The 16,560-nt window shown below is 43.6% G+C and overlaps 2 protein-coding genes across 5 annotated transcripts in view; both read right to left on the bottom strand.

The window, feature by feature from the left end:
• zmiz1a (zinc finger, MIZ-type containing 1a) overlaps positions 1 to 16,560 on the bottom strand; it is a 121,322-nt gene that overhangs the window by 79,341 nt on the left and 25,421 nt on the right. For 3 of the 4 annotated variants that reach the window (XM_049599807.1, XM_049599808.1, XM_049599805.1), the window contains exon 2: positions 14,284 to 14,404. The exons of the other annotated variant lie outside the window; for it this stretch is intronic. The gene's annotated coding sequence lies outside the window, so the exon portion shown is untranslated. The remainder of the gene's footprint in view (positions 1 to 14,283; positions 14,405 to 16,560) is intronic. 4 annotated transcript variants of the gene reach the window in all.
• The window catches only part of rps24 (ribosomal protein S24), a 131,235-nt gene that overhangs the window by 40,668 nt on the left and 74,007 nt on the right, over positions 1 to 16,560 (bottom strand). The gene's annotated exons all lie outside the window — the stretch shown is intronic.

Raw genomic sequence — 16,560 nt, forward strand, 5'->3', positions numbered from 1 at the left:
TGAGCTTATTAGGCTGCTTTCCAAGGACACGGGAGGCTCTAGACATTACACTGGCTGGGGAAAAAAACACTATAGCTAATCATAGCAGGAAGATGTTAGGACTGCAGACACGGAGCGAGGGGTAGGGGAGCAAGACAAAAAGTACAAGGGAGCGAGAGTGAAGGATGAGGAGGGGGAGGAGGCAAAGAGGAGTCGGAGAAAGGAGGGAGAGAGCAGGATGAAGTCATGGCTCTCATGCATGTCCTCACTCTGTGTGTCACACTGGGACTGGGGAGTGGATGGAGAGCGTTTCAGCTAAGGCACAGGTCATGTGTGACAGGATGAGCTGCCATTAGGCAAAGGCACACAGAGAAGCTGACAAGCAAGAGGAGGAAAAAAAAAAAACTCTCTCTGAGTGACAAACTGCATTTTCAAGTCCTCTGTTTGAAATTTCCAGCATCCGAGGCGGCACAAAGGATCTGTTTTGTTGTTTCGTGCTGTTGTTGTATGATTCCTTGGGGAACGGATCAGTCTATTTCACTTTACACTCGATGTAGGCGGCGCACATGCAACAGAGACAGAACATATTCGAGACGCAAACACTGTGTTTGTCTAAAGACACTCGCTTCTCATTCTCTGAAATGTAATCTAAACTTTCAGAAAAATAAAACGGGTTACAAGGTTTGCTCTGGGGAAACTGTGCTTACCAAGCAAAATGCCCTTGTCATTTCCAGTAGTAAATTGTTATGTGCTAGCTAGCGCTGATGACAGGACTTGGCTGTTTCTGCCGTTACAGGCATGAATGGCCCTGTAGTAGCCAGGCACAGTGCAGCGGTTCAACAAGGCCTCTTTAACCAGCTGAATGACAGGCGAGCAGACGGGCGACGAGCCAACCACAGACATTCAGCTCTGGCTGCTGTAATGATGCCAATTCAGCCAGACCAGAGGGACCACGTGATGCAGGCAGAAAGAGAGTGGGAGAGGCGAAATCTATGAGCACATCAGCAGTTAGGTCACCAGGCTGTGTCTTCTCCTCCATGAATCCCCACCTCCATATGTCTCCAATTTTTTGGCCATTGTGCAGCAGCACTCTTCTGTTTACTCTTTAAACACTTTTGTTGTCTTTTTGTTACCGTGGGGAGTCTATGAATGTGCGGCTTGTTGCCTTGTTAAACTTTAAAATGTCAGTATCCACAGCCCCGAGCGTTGCGTCAGTAGCCCTTTGCGCCCTCTGCTTCGTGGAAATCTCCGTGCAAACTGAGGGGAAACTCGGCACCACTATGACAAAGCATGGAGGAATGCACCAGCGGATGTGGCTCTCTCCCTCTCTTTCTCCTTCTCAGTCAACCCCCGTCTCCACCTCCTCCTCCTACACCTCCTCCCCCTCCCACTGTGGGCAGGTCCATATGCACCCAGTAATTATCAAGGTTATTTTCTCCAGAGGGCCAAATCCCTGTTTATGGGCATGAGCGTGTGTCACAGGGCCCTGGCTAAAAACCCACAGGACGCTGACTCTAGACAACCCCAAAAGAAAATCTCAGCTTCAGCGACACTGCGGTTGCCAGACCCTGCTTTGCTTTTGCTCCAATTTAAGAAAGAAAGAAAAAAAAAAACATTTGTGATTTTCGGTAGCTGTGTCATGACCTCAAGTGAGACAGCAAAAATGTTTCGTGTGAGCTTCGACCTCAGCTCCTGCCAAAACCTAGGAGTTATTTCTGGAAACTTAACAAATCGTATCTGGCAGGAAAGAGAATTAATACTCTGACAGTGAACCCAAAACACAGCAGAGCTGGACAAGAATGTCTCTCATTTAAATCAGTGTTATTTATTTACTGCAGACATGAGTCTTTTTATATTAGTTCTATTAAAATGTAGGAATTATTAGTGGTTTTGATTTGGTCCCTTACATGAGCCAGACACCCTGGAGAATTGTGACCTGGGCCACAGCACACATTTCCTTTTGGCAAAAGCCACACAGGAAGTGAAGACTGTGAAAGGCCAGTGGTTAACAAGCCCTGTGAAAAAGCACTAACCAATCCAACAAGCTAGGTATTATGCCAGTTAATTAGAGGCAAACAAGAGGCAACTCTGTCTTGTGAATGGGAAACAAAGTAGGCTTGTTCTCGTGCTACAGTAGGCTCGTCTGCAAACAAGAGCCCGGAGCAACCTGAATTGCAAGCTCAAAAGTAAATTTGCATGTAACTAACTGTTAGCCAGGGTCAGCAGTGTACACACACGCACACACACTCCGAAAAATCGGCTGCTCCCTTCACAAAAGCTGCTTCCTCTCTGTTTCATCACGCAGGCCGGGCTTTGTTAGCGTGCGGAAATGCCTCCAGAGGGAATGAAAATACTGGCAAGTCCCTGCAGCTCTTTCTGGAGAGAGACATGGGGGGAAAAGAGACGGGTCCTGCAGCTGCAAGATCACACACACACGCAACCACACACACGTATGCCAAGTGCCCATGTAGGTTGAGGGCTCAGGTTGCATACAGAGATAACCGTGTTAACCTAAAGAACATAAACATGGGTGTGTGGTTACAGGGCTGTCAGGGCACCGGAGGAGTCAGAGGAAGCGAACACTGACGGTACAGAATCTAAAGTTGGACTTAAGTTGTCACGGCTGCCACAAAATTATAGGCGACGTCACTGTGAAAGCTCATACCACTGTTCAAATCAGGGGTTTTCCAGCCTGGGAATTACATTCACAGAATTAAGTGACCCTGCTTCCTCGATACATTAAGTCATACAAGTATCTTGTTGAGAGATGCCGTGGAACAGTCCTAGAGAGGTTAAGAAAAGTTGAGATATCTGAGGAACTTTAAATCAGAGGTGACGTCCAGAATCGCTACCTATCTCTCTGTTTTATATACCCACTTATCCCCTTCAGGGTTGCACACATTCACACCTCCAGTCAACCTAAGCTGCATGAAAAGCAGAGCACACAGAGAAAACACACGCTGACACCCAGAGAGTGTGAAAAATTCATCGTTTTAGGCCCTGTAGGTGCAAACCCTCAACCGTCATGATAACCACGAGCCACTGTGCAGCCTAGTACCTTACTAATGCTCTTAAAATTTTCTTAATATTCCATTACCTCACTCCGCGGCCATCTCGGTTGGCGAAAACACGTGTTTGTAATCAGACGACAGCACTCCAACAACAGATGATTGCAATCAAACAGTCAATGGGCAGCACTTAAGGCAAAAATACGCCATATTAGTAGGAAAACAGAACCCCATGATTTTAAAGGAATACATGATGTTTTCAACAGATTGGCCCATTGTTCCAGTAATGAAAGTGCAGGCACTGGAATCATCCATGTGCTTCATGCTGATCGTTCCTCTTCAGCATGTTAAACGATAGCAGCCATTACAACTAGTTTTATCCAAAATATGAGCTCAAACCATTCAGTAAACAGTTGTCAGGTATATTTGGTATTCTATCCTGCAAAACTGTAAATCATGAGATATTTTATGATACACTGAACAGACTAGCCGGGGTAATTTATGGAAGTATTTCGGGAAAGAAACGACTGCACACAGTGAATTTCAGCTCTGCTCTGTCTAACTGTACCACCCACACTCACATTCAGTTGACCCAGGGAATTTAAAACAGTATGCTATTTTTATTTAATATTTCATGTAAATTGTACCTCCTACACAAAACTGACAGACTCAGCCGCCTTGCACTGTGTCTTTTCATTACAGCTGCTACAAGTTTTTAGAGATAATATGAGTCGTCGTCTACTATCAGGCAACACAGTGTGTGTATGCTGGGGGTACGTTCTGGTGCTTCAAAACCTTTAAGGGTTAACTAATAAACAGTATCTACCACACAGCACTGTGATCACCACCTCCACTGAAAGGAGCTTTAGAACAGATTCCTACAGGGCCAAGGACATATAGGTTTTAAACTGGTTCGACATCAAAAACCTTTTAGCACTTCATTTTGGGTCATTTATATGATTCCTAATTTTGTCTGGTATATGAGCTGCATTCATGAAGCCATTCTCAACCTGAACGAGACAAAGTGCTTCACAAAGCCTCTAATTTACCCAGGCTCACACACTAATGGTGGTGAAGCTGCGTTTAAAGACACTGGCCCACTCAGCCCGAACAATTTGGGGATCAGTGTCTTACTCTGTCTTTGGACAGAGATAGAGTAAGAACGCATGGATCGTAGATGTACCGGTGCTGATACATACCTTGTTATGCAGATCGAGCACAATGCAAACTCCACTTCAGTGTCTTCGCTGTCAATGTCATCTTCATGAAATGAAGCTATCAGTTACATTCAGTCAGTCTGCCCCTGGCCTTATGTTACACGTACCTTATATTCAAATGTTCTTAACTAGTTCCATCTGAATTTGCATCAGCAGGGAAAAACTTTGATCGTTGTGAATTCCCCAGTGTGTGTTTCCATCCCTTATTTCTTATGCGCATTTTCGATTTGCACGTGAGATGGTATATCTGTAAAGGTTAAATGGGACTAAGTGCGATAGAAACAGATTCATCGGATAAATTTTGATGTATGACCTACCGTCATTGCATAGGCCACTAGGATGGCTCTGGATGGCTTTGAACACCAGACTTCTTCCAAAAAACACATAGCCTCTGTATATATTCTTAGTATAGAGTATAAGTTGTTAAGAACTCTCAGGTTCTCTCCATCATTAAACATCCATTGTTTTCCTTTGTTAGAGGTTTGGGTAACGCTTTTTATGACAACTTGATATTAACCAGGATGACATTATGTTAATTTTAAGTTGTCATTATAAGGACACCCCAAACAAATTAATGTCAACTTGTCATGACAAAGACAACTTCTGGGTAATGTCACTTTAATTAATGTCAAGTTGTCTTAATCAAGACAACCCAAACAATGTCAGCTTGTCATTACAAAAAACGAATGACACTTAATGACAGCAGTCATAAACGTTTATGACATGTACATTATGTTCATGACAGGCTCATGACCGTGTCATGCCATTGTTATGACAGTGTCATGTCACTCTTATGTAGATACCTTCAAGTAAAGTGTTACCGAGGTTTGACTGGCGCTCTTTTAATTCTGTCATCCTGTTGCGCAATTTTCTACTGTAGTGCCAATGCTCCCAGTAAGTGCACCAGACTTTAAAGCCAATCCTACATAGTGGTCAAACTGTGTAACTACAACTTCCGGGTCCATCACGTGATGCTATTGGGTCCAAAAAGACTTTTTACCATCGACTCACATTGTGAAAGAGAAAAATCAGTGGACGCACTTTTTTAAGTGTCACAACCCACGCTAAATGTCTCGTTTCACCTTCAGGATTTGATCTATTAGGTCCGATAACATTTCGAAAGTCTACAAAACTATTAAATGGCTTCATTCTCATTCGAGTTAGCAGAGCGCTAAACCGGAAGTAGCTGGCTAGCCCAATGGAAGTTTGCCACTCAGTCTGCAAAGCCTTTAGGGGACCTGCTCTATGAGTCCAATGGTAAGGATGATCTATGTAATTCTGCATCCAGAATGTCAAACTTTTTTAGCTGTCATGTACCACTGAACAAATTTCTTGGGAATATACAACCTCCAACACTCTTTCTAGTTCTAGACATCCATGGTGGCACCTGACTGAAGAATTAGAACCACCTACTACTTATTTCGAAGGAAAAGCACATGAATTTGCATGTTCTTTAGCCTATTTTCTGAAAATTTGGATAAAACTTGTGCAATATTTGGATGGAAACCCAACTACAGCAATTTGCTTTTGCATTTGCACAAGCCAGGTCCCACATACTCTAAACAAAAACATGTAGGTTGGATGAAAACATAGCTTTGCATTGAGAAAAACAGCTGTATCACATAACTCCGGTGATGATTCCTTATGTTTACCCTCATTTAATCCTTTAAAACCCTACTTTACAAAGACAGGTTGAACAATGGCGGCAGATGTATAGATGCAGGTGGTATGAACTCATTGCAAGCTGTGCAAAACGCTGGTTTCCCCAAAAGTGTGTTCCTGTAACAGCAGAGAGACGGACTTCTGACCAAACAACTGACTGAAACACTGTCTTACCGCAGAGATATCAGGGGAAAGCAGATTCAAGATGTACTGACAGAGCAGAGGAGCTTTCAAGACAGCTGCTCGAGTTTCTCTCTGTCACTCTCTCCCTCTTTCTCAAACACACACACACACACACACACACACACACACACACACACACACACACACACACTCCACTCCCTCTCTCCTTTTTAGCCAGTGACAGCAGGCACCCAGCGATGACATGAGGAGTGTCTCTGGCAGCCAGTAAGGCAGCACTAAACAGACAGAAATATCTGCTCTGACAGACGGACAGACCGTCACCCACTACGACATGCGTGCAGCTGTCACTGAGCTTACCACTCCTCCTCCCAGCCCTCTGGTTTGAGTTCCCTTTATGCAGCGCTCTCTCCACTCTGAGCACTGTTTCCCTCATTTTTTCTTTGTTACAGCTATCATATACTGTGCTGAAAAGCTACACCTACATTTAGGACATTGTGCTTGGCTCGTGGCCACAGAGGAGGAGGTTCAGCTTTCATAAGGCCAACTGTTGAGCACACAGCCATCCTCCACTTGATCAGCATTGGCCTGCACAGGTCCAGCTCTCTGCCCCTTTTCATTTACTTGTTCTTTTGGTGTTTCTTTCTTCCACAGAAGAATCTGTTCTCTCTCTGTCTGTTTCGCTCTCTCTTTCTCAGCCACAGCCGTTCTCAATTAGGAGGGTCAGGGAGCGGAGCGGAGAATAACTCAGGCTCTGGTATCTGGAGCTGGAAGGACCCAAAGATCAGCAGCAACAAGAAACCACTGCTATAACGCTCTGCGCCAAAGACTGGGCTGTGGCTGCCTGCGTGTTTGCATGGGTGTGTGTGTGTGTGTGTGTGTGTGCGCATGTTGCATAAATCTGCTCAGTGTCAACAGGTTGTCAGTGACCTCTGACCTCCACATTTAAACAGACTATGAATATGACAGAGCAGCTAATGTTGTGATTGGCGCAGAGCTGTCCTCTTTCCTGCTGGAGTTTAGATCTCTTTGCGGTTCGATTTAAAGATTCTGGTGTTAAAACAATGGAAAGATCACTCACACACTCGTATGCAGGCAGTCACACCTACGCACCACATCGTCGCCCCGTGTAGAGAGCCACTTTAATTGCTTTGTTTCAATGGTCCCCTCTGAATGGGAGAGAAGCTGGGGGCTGCAGTTTACAAGACACATCTGCAGGTGTTGCATTTCAAACCGAGAAACTCAAGCTGCGAGGGAGAACGCATACACTAACGCCGGCGCGCAGATAGAGGAATATACAGACAGACTGTCTCTTCCTCTCTCGTAGACACACACACTGCAGGTGCGGCACTGTTCAGTACTTTCCTCCACGGCATTCAGCCTGGAAATGCTGGCACATCTGAGCGAGGTGAAATTGAAAATCTCTTAACATCTGTGTCTCGTTCGATCAAAATACCGACTTTAATCTGAGACAACGCACAATATATGACAAGACAAAGCTGCGGCGCAGTATATTGAGCACAGACGTGTCAAATCGAGAGAAAGAACGTGCTTATCAATGCGGTTCCTTCCAAGTGGCTGATGCTTCCCGGTAGGCATTACACACTAGAATCCTGACAGAGCCATAAATACCACCAACTAATGTGGCTCAGGGTCGTGTAGGTTTTAGATAACCTCTGCATGGCCGGTACACTTTGTGAAAAACTACTTTACTTTGCTGCCACAAAGCCACTTGTACACAACAACCCCCATTGAGACCTTAGAAAATAGCTCATTCAGAACTATTTTCACCCGTTTAATTCGCAGAGAGCAGTGTCACTATGAGAATCAAATCTGTTTGTTATAGCTCAGAGTCGAGTAGTTTGGAGGATCTTGGGTAGCGTGCCTCCTAATTCACTGAAAGAAAGAGCAATCAGCTAAGCTTCAGATGGCATCCGACAGACGACCGATTCAATCTCCTTTCTTCAAGCATCCCTATTGTAGTGTTCCCACACACTGGCGTGCATGCCGCATTGCACACATTTCTGATAATCTATGCAAATAGGCCACAGATGGACGAGTACGTATCTAATTGAGAAACATATGTGTTGCACTTTTAAAAATAATAATTCTTGCATCTCCCTTCGCTTTGTGCTCTCGTCCCATCCCTGTCATCCTTCGTTCATTCACTTGGAGTTACGTGTGAGTGCGATGCTGGCGTCTTGCCACACCATTTGTGAAATTATTCAAATGAGGACACCATGTTTCTTTTGTTTACTGCCTTGAATGGCGACACGGAAACAAGGTTGGAGTATTCATGAACGCCATTTCTCACTCTCACTCTACCGACTACCACCTCCCTCTCTCACCCTCTCCCCCGTCTCTCTGGGAATCCTGCTGCGGCATTGGAGGAACGTCCCCGGCATTATGAGAAGCCATTAATGAGTGTGTGGTGTGGCGTGTTGTGATGCGTGGCATATTACAGCCATTCATCAGGGCCGGGAGACACTTGACAGGCGGACAGCCAACAGGTTGTGTAATCATATAACACAGCCATGTCAGGCCTGCCACGGCTCCGTGTCCCATTCAGGCCTCTAATGTTGTTTTCCTCTGGGTAATTGACGACGGCAGACAGAGAGAGACCCAGTGATGGATAACATCATGGACTGACCGGCGCAGAAAGATGGCGGCCTACTGGCATGATATCATTTCAGATTACATCTACATTTGGAGAAATTTACGAGAAATTTCTGTTATATTTCAAATATGTCTTATTTCTGCAGTTTGGGCCAATGGATGGAGCAGTGAGTGACAATAACCCCGCCCACATTTAAGAATACTGTTTGCCGTGGAAACGCTAGGGTCATGGTACCATATCTGAAGGGTTACTTTTGGTTCCAAAGGTACCATACCTAAAGTATTTGGCCTAAACAGGGCTTTACTGACTATTGTCACAGCTGCTGCAACCCCTTCTGATTCCCAGCTTGTAAAATACCAATGCTTTGTCACGACCCCTCTTAGCAACATCATTTCTAAAACAGAGGAGCAACAAATTTAGCAACTTATTCCAACCATCAGGGAAAAAGCTGTAATTCATTTCCATGCTCACTGCTCAGAGTAATCGTAGTGACCAGCTGTTCTGCCTACAGTGTGGGGTCTCACCTCTCCTCTTGCGAGGTGCAGGAAAATGCTGCTCACCACAGGAGTGGGAGTTTATATATCTTGTACAAACACCTTAACATTCTTGTAAATAGATGCTGATTTATAAATAGTTTTGTGAGAAATATCTACAAAAAACTAATTAAATTGATGATAACTGACTCTCTAATAATAGGCCTTCCTATCCAGCATAGAAAAATATTCTCTCTGATTCTTCTCTGATATGTAGGTAATTTATTTGAGCATATCTAGATCTGTAGCACCTGTTCTCTTCTTAGAAAGTAAAGCATGCTTAATAAAATTCATTTTCAGTTTGATTTAATGAGTACAAAAGCTGTTCAGTAATCTGGAACACTTTATATTTTGAGATTTGTTTAAGTGAAAGTGACAGATGTATTCTAGCCTGGTGCAGTTTTGAAGAAAATGTAAAAGTTATTTGATGGTTTGTGTTTTCTTCTGAAGATACAATTGAATTTTCATTGAGTGAAGTTACAAAAATGTCTTTGTATGCTGTCGAGGATTGTGCTCAGAAAGAAATATAATTCAAATCGGCAGACTTAAAAAAAAAAACAAAAAAACCGGCAAATCAAAATCAGAAAGAAAATGGGCCTCTAGTTATGAGAACTTTGTACTCACCTTCGTAACACTGAAACTAAGTCTGACGAAGCTGTGCAAATAAAATACTGGCAACACTTAGTCATTGCACAGGAAACGCTGAAGTCAAAGTTAAACCAGAATTCCAGACGCTTGAAATAATTTAACCTTTTCACCTTTGTTTTCTCTTGCAAACGTGTTTGGTTAGCCTGGGGGTTTGTTTACGACCTGTATGATCATCCAGCCGCTCCTGTTTCTTGCCCTATGTGAATTCTTTTTAGTGAAGTCCTAGCTCTCAGCAGTACAACATAAATATCACTATTTTTAGCTCTACTAGGATAGGAAGATGGCCAAACTATGAACCTAAGTCACAAGTTGGATAAATTAACGTTAACACGAAGTGAAAGAAAAAGAAAACAAAGCCAGAAAAACACCCTGATGCATCCTGATCTATTGAGGTTGCACACTAAATCCACATAAGTATATCACTAATTACATTTAATGAGTCTTAACTGTGACAAAAAGTTAATTTAAATCTATTAAAGAAAACCATTTTAAGACATTAGTAAAAAGTTATTGCATTAATGATGTTTAAACATGTCCAAGTGAAAGTGTTACTCTGGTAATTATAGTGTACCAGGAATGCCATCTGACGCTGAGGAATGTGTTGCAAATATTCTGACTCCTCTTAACAACAGAACTCTCTGCTGCATCACAGAAGTGGAGGTGGCCCTGAGGCAGTGTTAGACGTTGTTAAGGATAGCAAGTATCCTCACACAACCTGTTCTGCTCTGTCCCTGAGCTGGAAAAGAGAAGACAATGTTCTCTCTCATCCTCCTACTCTCACCACTTTCTACCTCTGCTTGTTTGCGAGATGCCTCTCGCAGCACACTACCCAAAAAAGGCCAGCTTGTGTATGTGAAAAATGGGCCGTTAAGACGGTAACCACAATAAATATCAGCGGCGAGGATAAAAATACACATTCCTGTCTTTTGAATATCATCACAGTCTCCTAAGCTGCAGCACCCTGAGGTGAAACTCCTCAGAGAATGAGAGTCTCGATTAGTCTCATACTGTCTCTCGTTCTATCTTTGTGTCTCACGCCCAATATACAGTATCTACATACACATGAGGGCACACAGGAGTTATTAGTGTGTGCGCTACTTGTCAATCCGTCATATGGACACGTTTACCTCAGAAAACCTTAAATCTGGGGAAGAAGAAAGATGGAAAGAGAGGAGGAATGAACAAAAAAGGAAGTGGGTGCAGGACATGAGATAGAGGGAGAGAAACAGTCGAGAATGAAGAAGAAGGCTGGGAATGTGATGCTAATTCCCTTGGAGTGAGCTAATCCCTAAGAGGTCTGACATCCTTTGCTTTATCTAGGAATGCCATGTGGCACAAGGCGCAGACAACAGACCAGAAATGCCTGACACTCAAGACTACGTCCACTACGTCGCTAATTTGAAAAGCACTCTTTACATAAGCAAACGATATGTGTCGATAGAAAGCCAGTATTGAGCGATCAGCGAAATTTTAAATGAGAAACGACTGAGTGGGGCTGCGAAGGGGGTTGAAATTAACTTTTTTTGTCCATCGGCCACCATGGCTGGTGGATTTTAAAGTCCATCAGCCACTTACAGATATCTATTGTTTTGTTGGCTGGTGAGTAAAGCAGATCTAGCAACTGCATATTGATGATGCATATTTTTTGGGGCTAATTTCCAACCACAGCTGTAACTAATGAGTATATTCATTACTGACTAACCTGCTAATTATTTTCACAGCAAATCAATTCATCATTTAGTCTCTAAAATGTCGAAAAAATGTGAAAAATACTCATCACAGTTTCTCTGATTTGTTTCTTTTGTCCAACCAGCCGTCCAAAACCCAAAGACTCTTCATTAAGTATGATAAATGACAAAGAAAAGCAGCAAATTCTCACATTTAAGAAGCTTGAACCAGAAAATGTTCGACATTTTTGCTTGAAAACTGGCTGAAACGATTAATCGATAGTCAAAATAGCTGGCGATTAACTGTCTTTTGATTGACTAATCGATTAATCATCATAGCTCTACAACGGGTGGGTTAGAAACAACACAATGATGTTCTTTTGGCTTCAGTGCTCCTCAGTACCTGCTCATGCAACTCAGGGTTTACGTCATTGTTTACCAAAAGCTGTTTTCCCCAATTCCTCATCTGTGGAGACCATTTTCAGAAAGTGTAGTTTTTAGTTGTAAAAGCTGCCAGCTTAGTGTGGACATCAGGCCAAAGTCAAGCAAAAAAAAAAAATGTTTAGCTGGTTTAAGTTGGACGAGGAGGAACAGAAGTCTGGCTGTATACTGCTAAAGCGAGACTACAACAGCTACGTGCGTCTGCTCCATAACTAAGCCGTGACCCTTTGACACACAACTATAAATTTCGCCTGTAGCGCAAAGAGAACACACAGAGGGAATCCACCCAACCATTACACACTCAGAGAAACACACACACACTCTTCCTCTCTCCTCAATCTCGACTTCATCGCCTCACAAACAGCCACAGTGTTCAGTGTCAACAGTGGTCACACTATGTGGCGCTAACATTAAAAATGCATCCAATTAAAGCTGCAGGGGAAAATACTCCTCTGTAAACGGCAACAGTCTGTAACATGTTTGCAGCGATGATAGGCTTTCTAAACAAATTAAGCCAGAGGAGCTCTACATTACTCATCCTGGCTGGCTGTCTGGCCAAATTCTGCCTCAATTGCACAGTTGTTTGATCAACTGTTGGTGCGCTGTGTATGTGTTAATGCGAGAGGTGGAGAAAAAAAGAACAGATACGAGTCCAGCGGATACCAGGCGAGCTGAATACAACGAGACAGCAGCAGAGAAACGCAGCAAAACTTGTCTTCCTATACTTTCATGTTTCTGCAGTCGTGTGCTGTCACATTTTTGCGGCTCTGCTCCGTCGGCTGGCAGCGTCTCTTTTTCTTTCACTGCGCACTACTTGTCACTCCGCCGATGGTCGGCGGGTACGTGTTCGGGTAGTGTATGTGTGTTAAACCTGTCGCTTTCTGTGCTCTGACGTCCGTGCGCTTATCGCTTTGGCTGATCCCTGCTAGTCGTGCATGTGTGTACAGTATCTGTGTCTGTCTGTCTGTCATACACATTGCGCATGCATGTGTGTGTGTTTGTGTGCCCCGGGCGGTGCCATTGCTCAGTGTTCACACACACGGCACTAAGGAAGATTAACCGGCACTTTATTTATTTATTTGCTCCCTGGATCTGCCCCCACCCACCAAACCACCCCCCACCCACCCCCCAATCCTCCTTAATCCCTGGTAGCAAAGAATACAGAAGGAAAAGAGAGCACAATACTGGAGCTCGGTGGCAGAATTTTACACCACTCAGGACGTAGTTTAAAAATGACTAACTTTTCTGGTTCAGGGCCATGAGTAAAAATGTAAGCTTGAATGTGGACCACAATAAGCTCTTCAAAGTATCACATTTCATCGGTATAGTGTAGTGCTACTATTAAACTCAATATCAGATTACAAAAACATGCCACTTAAAACTCTACAAAGGGCAGAAAAATGCGACATACAGTTAATTAAGGCTTGAGAGAGGACTTATAAAAGTTAAAGTATCAATTTAAAGGTACAGTATGTAGGATTTTGGGGCAGACATGGAATATAAGTATGTTTTCTATAGTGTATAATCACCTAAAAACAAGAACCGTTGTGTTTTTGTTACCTAGAATAAGCCATTTATATCTACATATGAAGCAGGTTCTAGTCTACAGAGATCACAATGTTGCACAGCCATGTTTCTACAGTAGCCCAGAGGGGACAAACCAAACACTGGCTCTTGATAGGGCCACTTGCATTGCACAGCATCAGAAAAACAAAGATTTGTAATGTGAAAATGTTTAGATCACCAGATCTGTGTGTTATGGAGAGGCAGAAACCTCTGAGGATATTTTCTGCTCTTGGTAGAAACCTCCTGAATTCTAACGTCACTGCTTTGTGCCACTAAATCCATCTAAATCTTACACACTGAACTTTGAAGTTGCATAGTCTAGAAATTCCTGTCAGCACTCTACACTCACATTCACTTTTTCTCACTAGAAATCAGCATGAACACATGAATCTCTCTCCCTGTCCCCTGCCCTGCATCTACTCACTGCGGAAAAATGAAAAAATCAAGAAAATTTAAGTTCTTTGGAACCAAACGGCTCTTGAATCCTAGCGCCATGATTTTTGCTCTATTCTCCGAGTATTGACACTGGCCACAAGCTTCTCGGCAGGGACTGGCTGGGTTTTTTAGCTGGAGCCAAATAAGATCCTGCACAGCTCCTCATAAACAGCAGCTGCAGACTGCTCAGTTCCCAGTTCCTCCCCGGCCGCCAGCCCAGGAGGGTCCAATCAAAACCAGCCACATTACTCCCTCACTTCGCCTTTGCGTGCCAAGTCTGCTCCGTGTTGGAAAAAAAAGAAGCCAGGACTAAACCAGAGAGCGTGCAACAATCACCAAGCTTTGGATTAGAAGGAAAAATCTTTTTACCTGTGTGAACTTTGACCTTGGTGGTACTGCCGCTGTGGTGGTGGCCGCCCCCTCCCCCACCCCGCCCTTCATGTATTCCTCACGCACAGTCCTTCACTGACCCCCCTCCTTAAGCGGTGATCTGAGGGGAAGGAAGACAGAAAGAAAAGGCTGTTAAATTTCTTTTAATGGAATGCCAGGGAGAAGCTGGTTCAGACAGAGGACAAATGTCTCACAGAGAAATACACCCTGGTGTTGAAAAATGTATGCAGGAAGCCATGAGGGACTTTGCTATACTGCCCCATTTACTCTACCTCCTAACCCTGCCGGAGAGCCAATGAACCAATGAACAACTGCACCACCTATCACAGTGCCGTGCCTGTGTACTGCAGCAGTCCTGTATACCCCCCCCCACTGCACAGGAACAATGTCCTTCCTAAAGGTTATCAGCAGCCTGGCGCTTGGTCAGCCCTCATCCTGAGTCCATTACACACACAGCGGTGAGATTCACTGCCTTAATACACCTCTCTTAGTCTCTCCTCACTGCTTCGCTGCACCCTTTACAGGCTGATACAAATCCAGCATAGGCCCAGAACACACATACACAGGTTTTGGGATTAGCCTAGCAGCACATTGCCATTCTGTCTCCAGACATCTGCCACGCACTTCACTTTGATTGGTGGAAGTTTCATCATGAAAACTGTGATGAAATACCACATTAGCCTGCATATTACACAACCCTGATTTTTAAACTCCTCTCCTCCCTTTGCAGGACTTCCTAGCCACGCTAGTCAGTTAAAAAATTCAGTTTGTCCAATACTTTATCTTATGATCAACTAGCAGCACTCCCATCAATCTCAGCTGTGTTTAGTGTTTGGTGCTAATAAGCAAATGTTGCTCAGTTTAGCACGCCAACAGGCTTAACTGGGATGGCGAACCAGGTCAATATCAGTATGTTAGCATCGTCGCTGTGAGCATGTCAGCATGCTGATGTTAGCATTAACCTCTAAGCCCCTGCTGTGCCTAAGCCCAGCCTCACACAGCCTCTAACATGGCTGTAGACTCTTACTCATAAGGTAAAACTTCACATGTATCGTCACATACAAGATGTATGAATATGTATTTAAAATATGTTTTATAGTAGCAATAGAGCACAGTGAATCCAAAACCAGTGTCAAATACTTTAAAGTTTCTCTCCACCAAACTGTCTCCGGGGAGGAAACTGCAGCTACAATCACATCTAAGATAACAAAAGAGCTCTTTTTTTTATATTAAGGTGAAGCCACTTGTAGTTGCCTCATTAATCCAGCTCCACTTCAACTATGCCTGTGCCTGATTGTGCCATGGCCTTTCCCAAAAGCTTCAAAAGAAAATGCAGGTGGCTCAGAATAATGTTATCAGATACATGCTCACAGAAAGGACCTGTAGGAATGAATCAAGTTGGATTATTACCTGTTGAAGGACGAGTTAAACAACTGAGACTGAAGCATATATTTGATTTACTTCACAAAAGTGCCCCAGAATATATGAACTGACAAACTGACATGGATGGAAGCCAACATAAGTGCAACACAAGAGCAAGCATTATGTCAGTGTTACTCTTGTTAAAGGTGAAATAGCAAGAAGCTCAGCCTGTCCCTGGAAAGCAAACAGGGCCAAACAAAGGTGGTTTCTAAAACAAAAGTTAAATGCTATCCTGTGGGATTTTTGTGTCGTGATATTCTTTTGAGTTGTTGTGCCTTTAAATTCCTCATAAAAATCAAATCAAATGTACTGTAAAAGGGGTCACTTATAATGAAGAAGACAGAGCATTTTTCAGCAGTTCTCCTGCATACACTAACAGAAACAGAGACTTAACAACTTTATTTGTTTCACTCTTTATCTTAAGGTCTTCTGGCAAAGACAATCCCTCAGGAAGACACACCGCTCTCTGTTCTCTCCCATTGTTTCATCACTTACAATCTCTACCACCGGTGCAAACAAGCTTCCTCTGCTTCGGGCTGCCCTCATGGCCATTTTCCAAGAGGTACAGTTTGTCTTGGCACTTTTAATCAGAGTCGAGGAAATTTTGGCCAGTGGGATGCTGAGATTTACATAAAAATACGGGAGCGTAACAGAGATTTCATATCAGCAATACTGGAAGGAACTACAGCAGTTATACGAGGTAGCAGTGTGCCACATGGCAGGAGTTTGCAGAAGTTAAAGTGCTCACACGCAATGTTTAAACATTTAAATGTGACAAAAACTATTTCCGTCTCTCCCATCTCCTACTGATATTGACCCAACAATACATGGATG

Source organism: Epinephelus fuscoguttatus, linkage group LG16 (genome assembly GCF_011397635.1).
Source record: "Epinephelus fuscoguttatus linkage group LG16, E.fuscoguttatus.final_Chr_v1".
Classification (NCBI taxonomy): Eukaryota; Metazoa; Chordata; class Actinopteri; order Perciformes; family Serranidae; genus Epinephelus; species Epinephelus fuscoguttatus.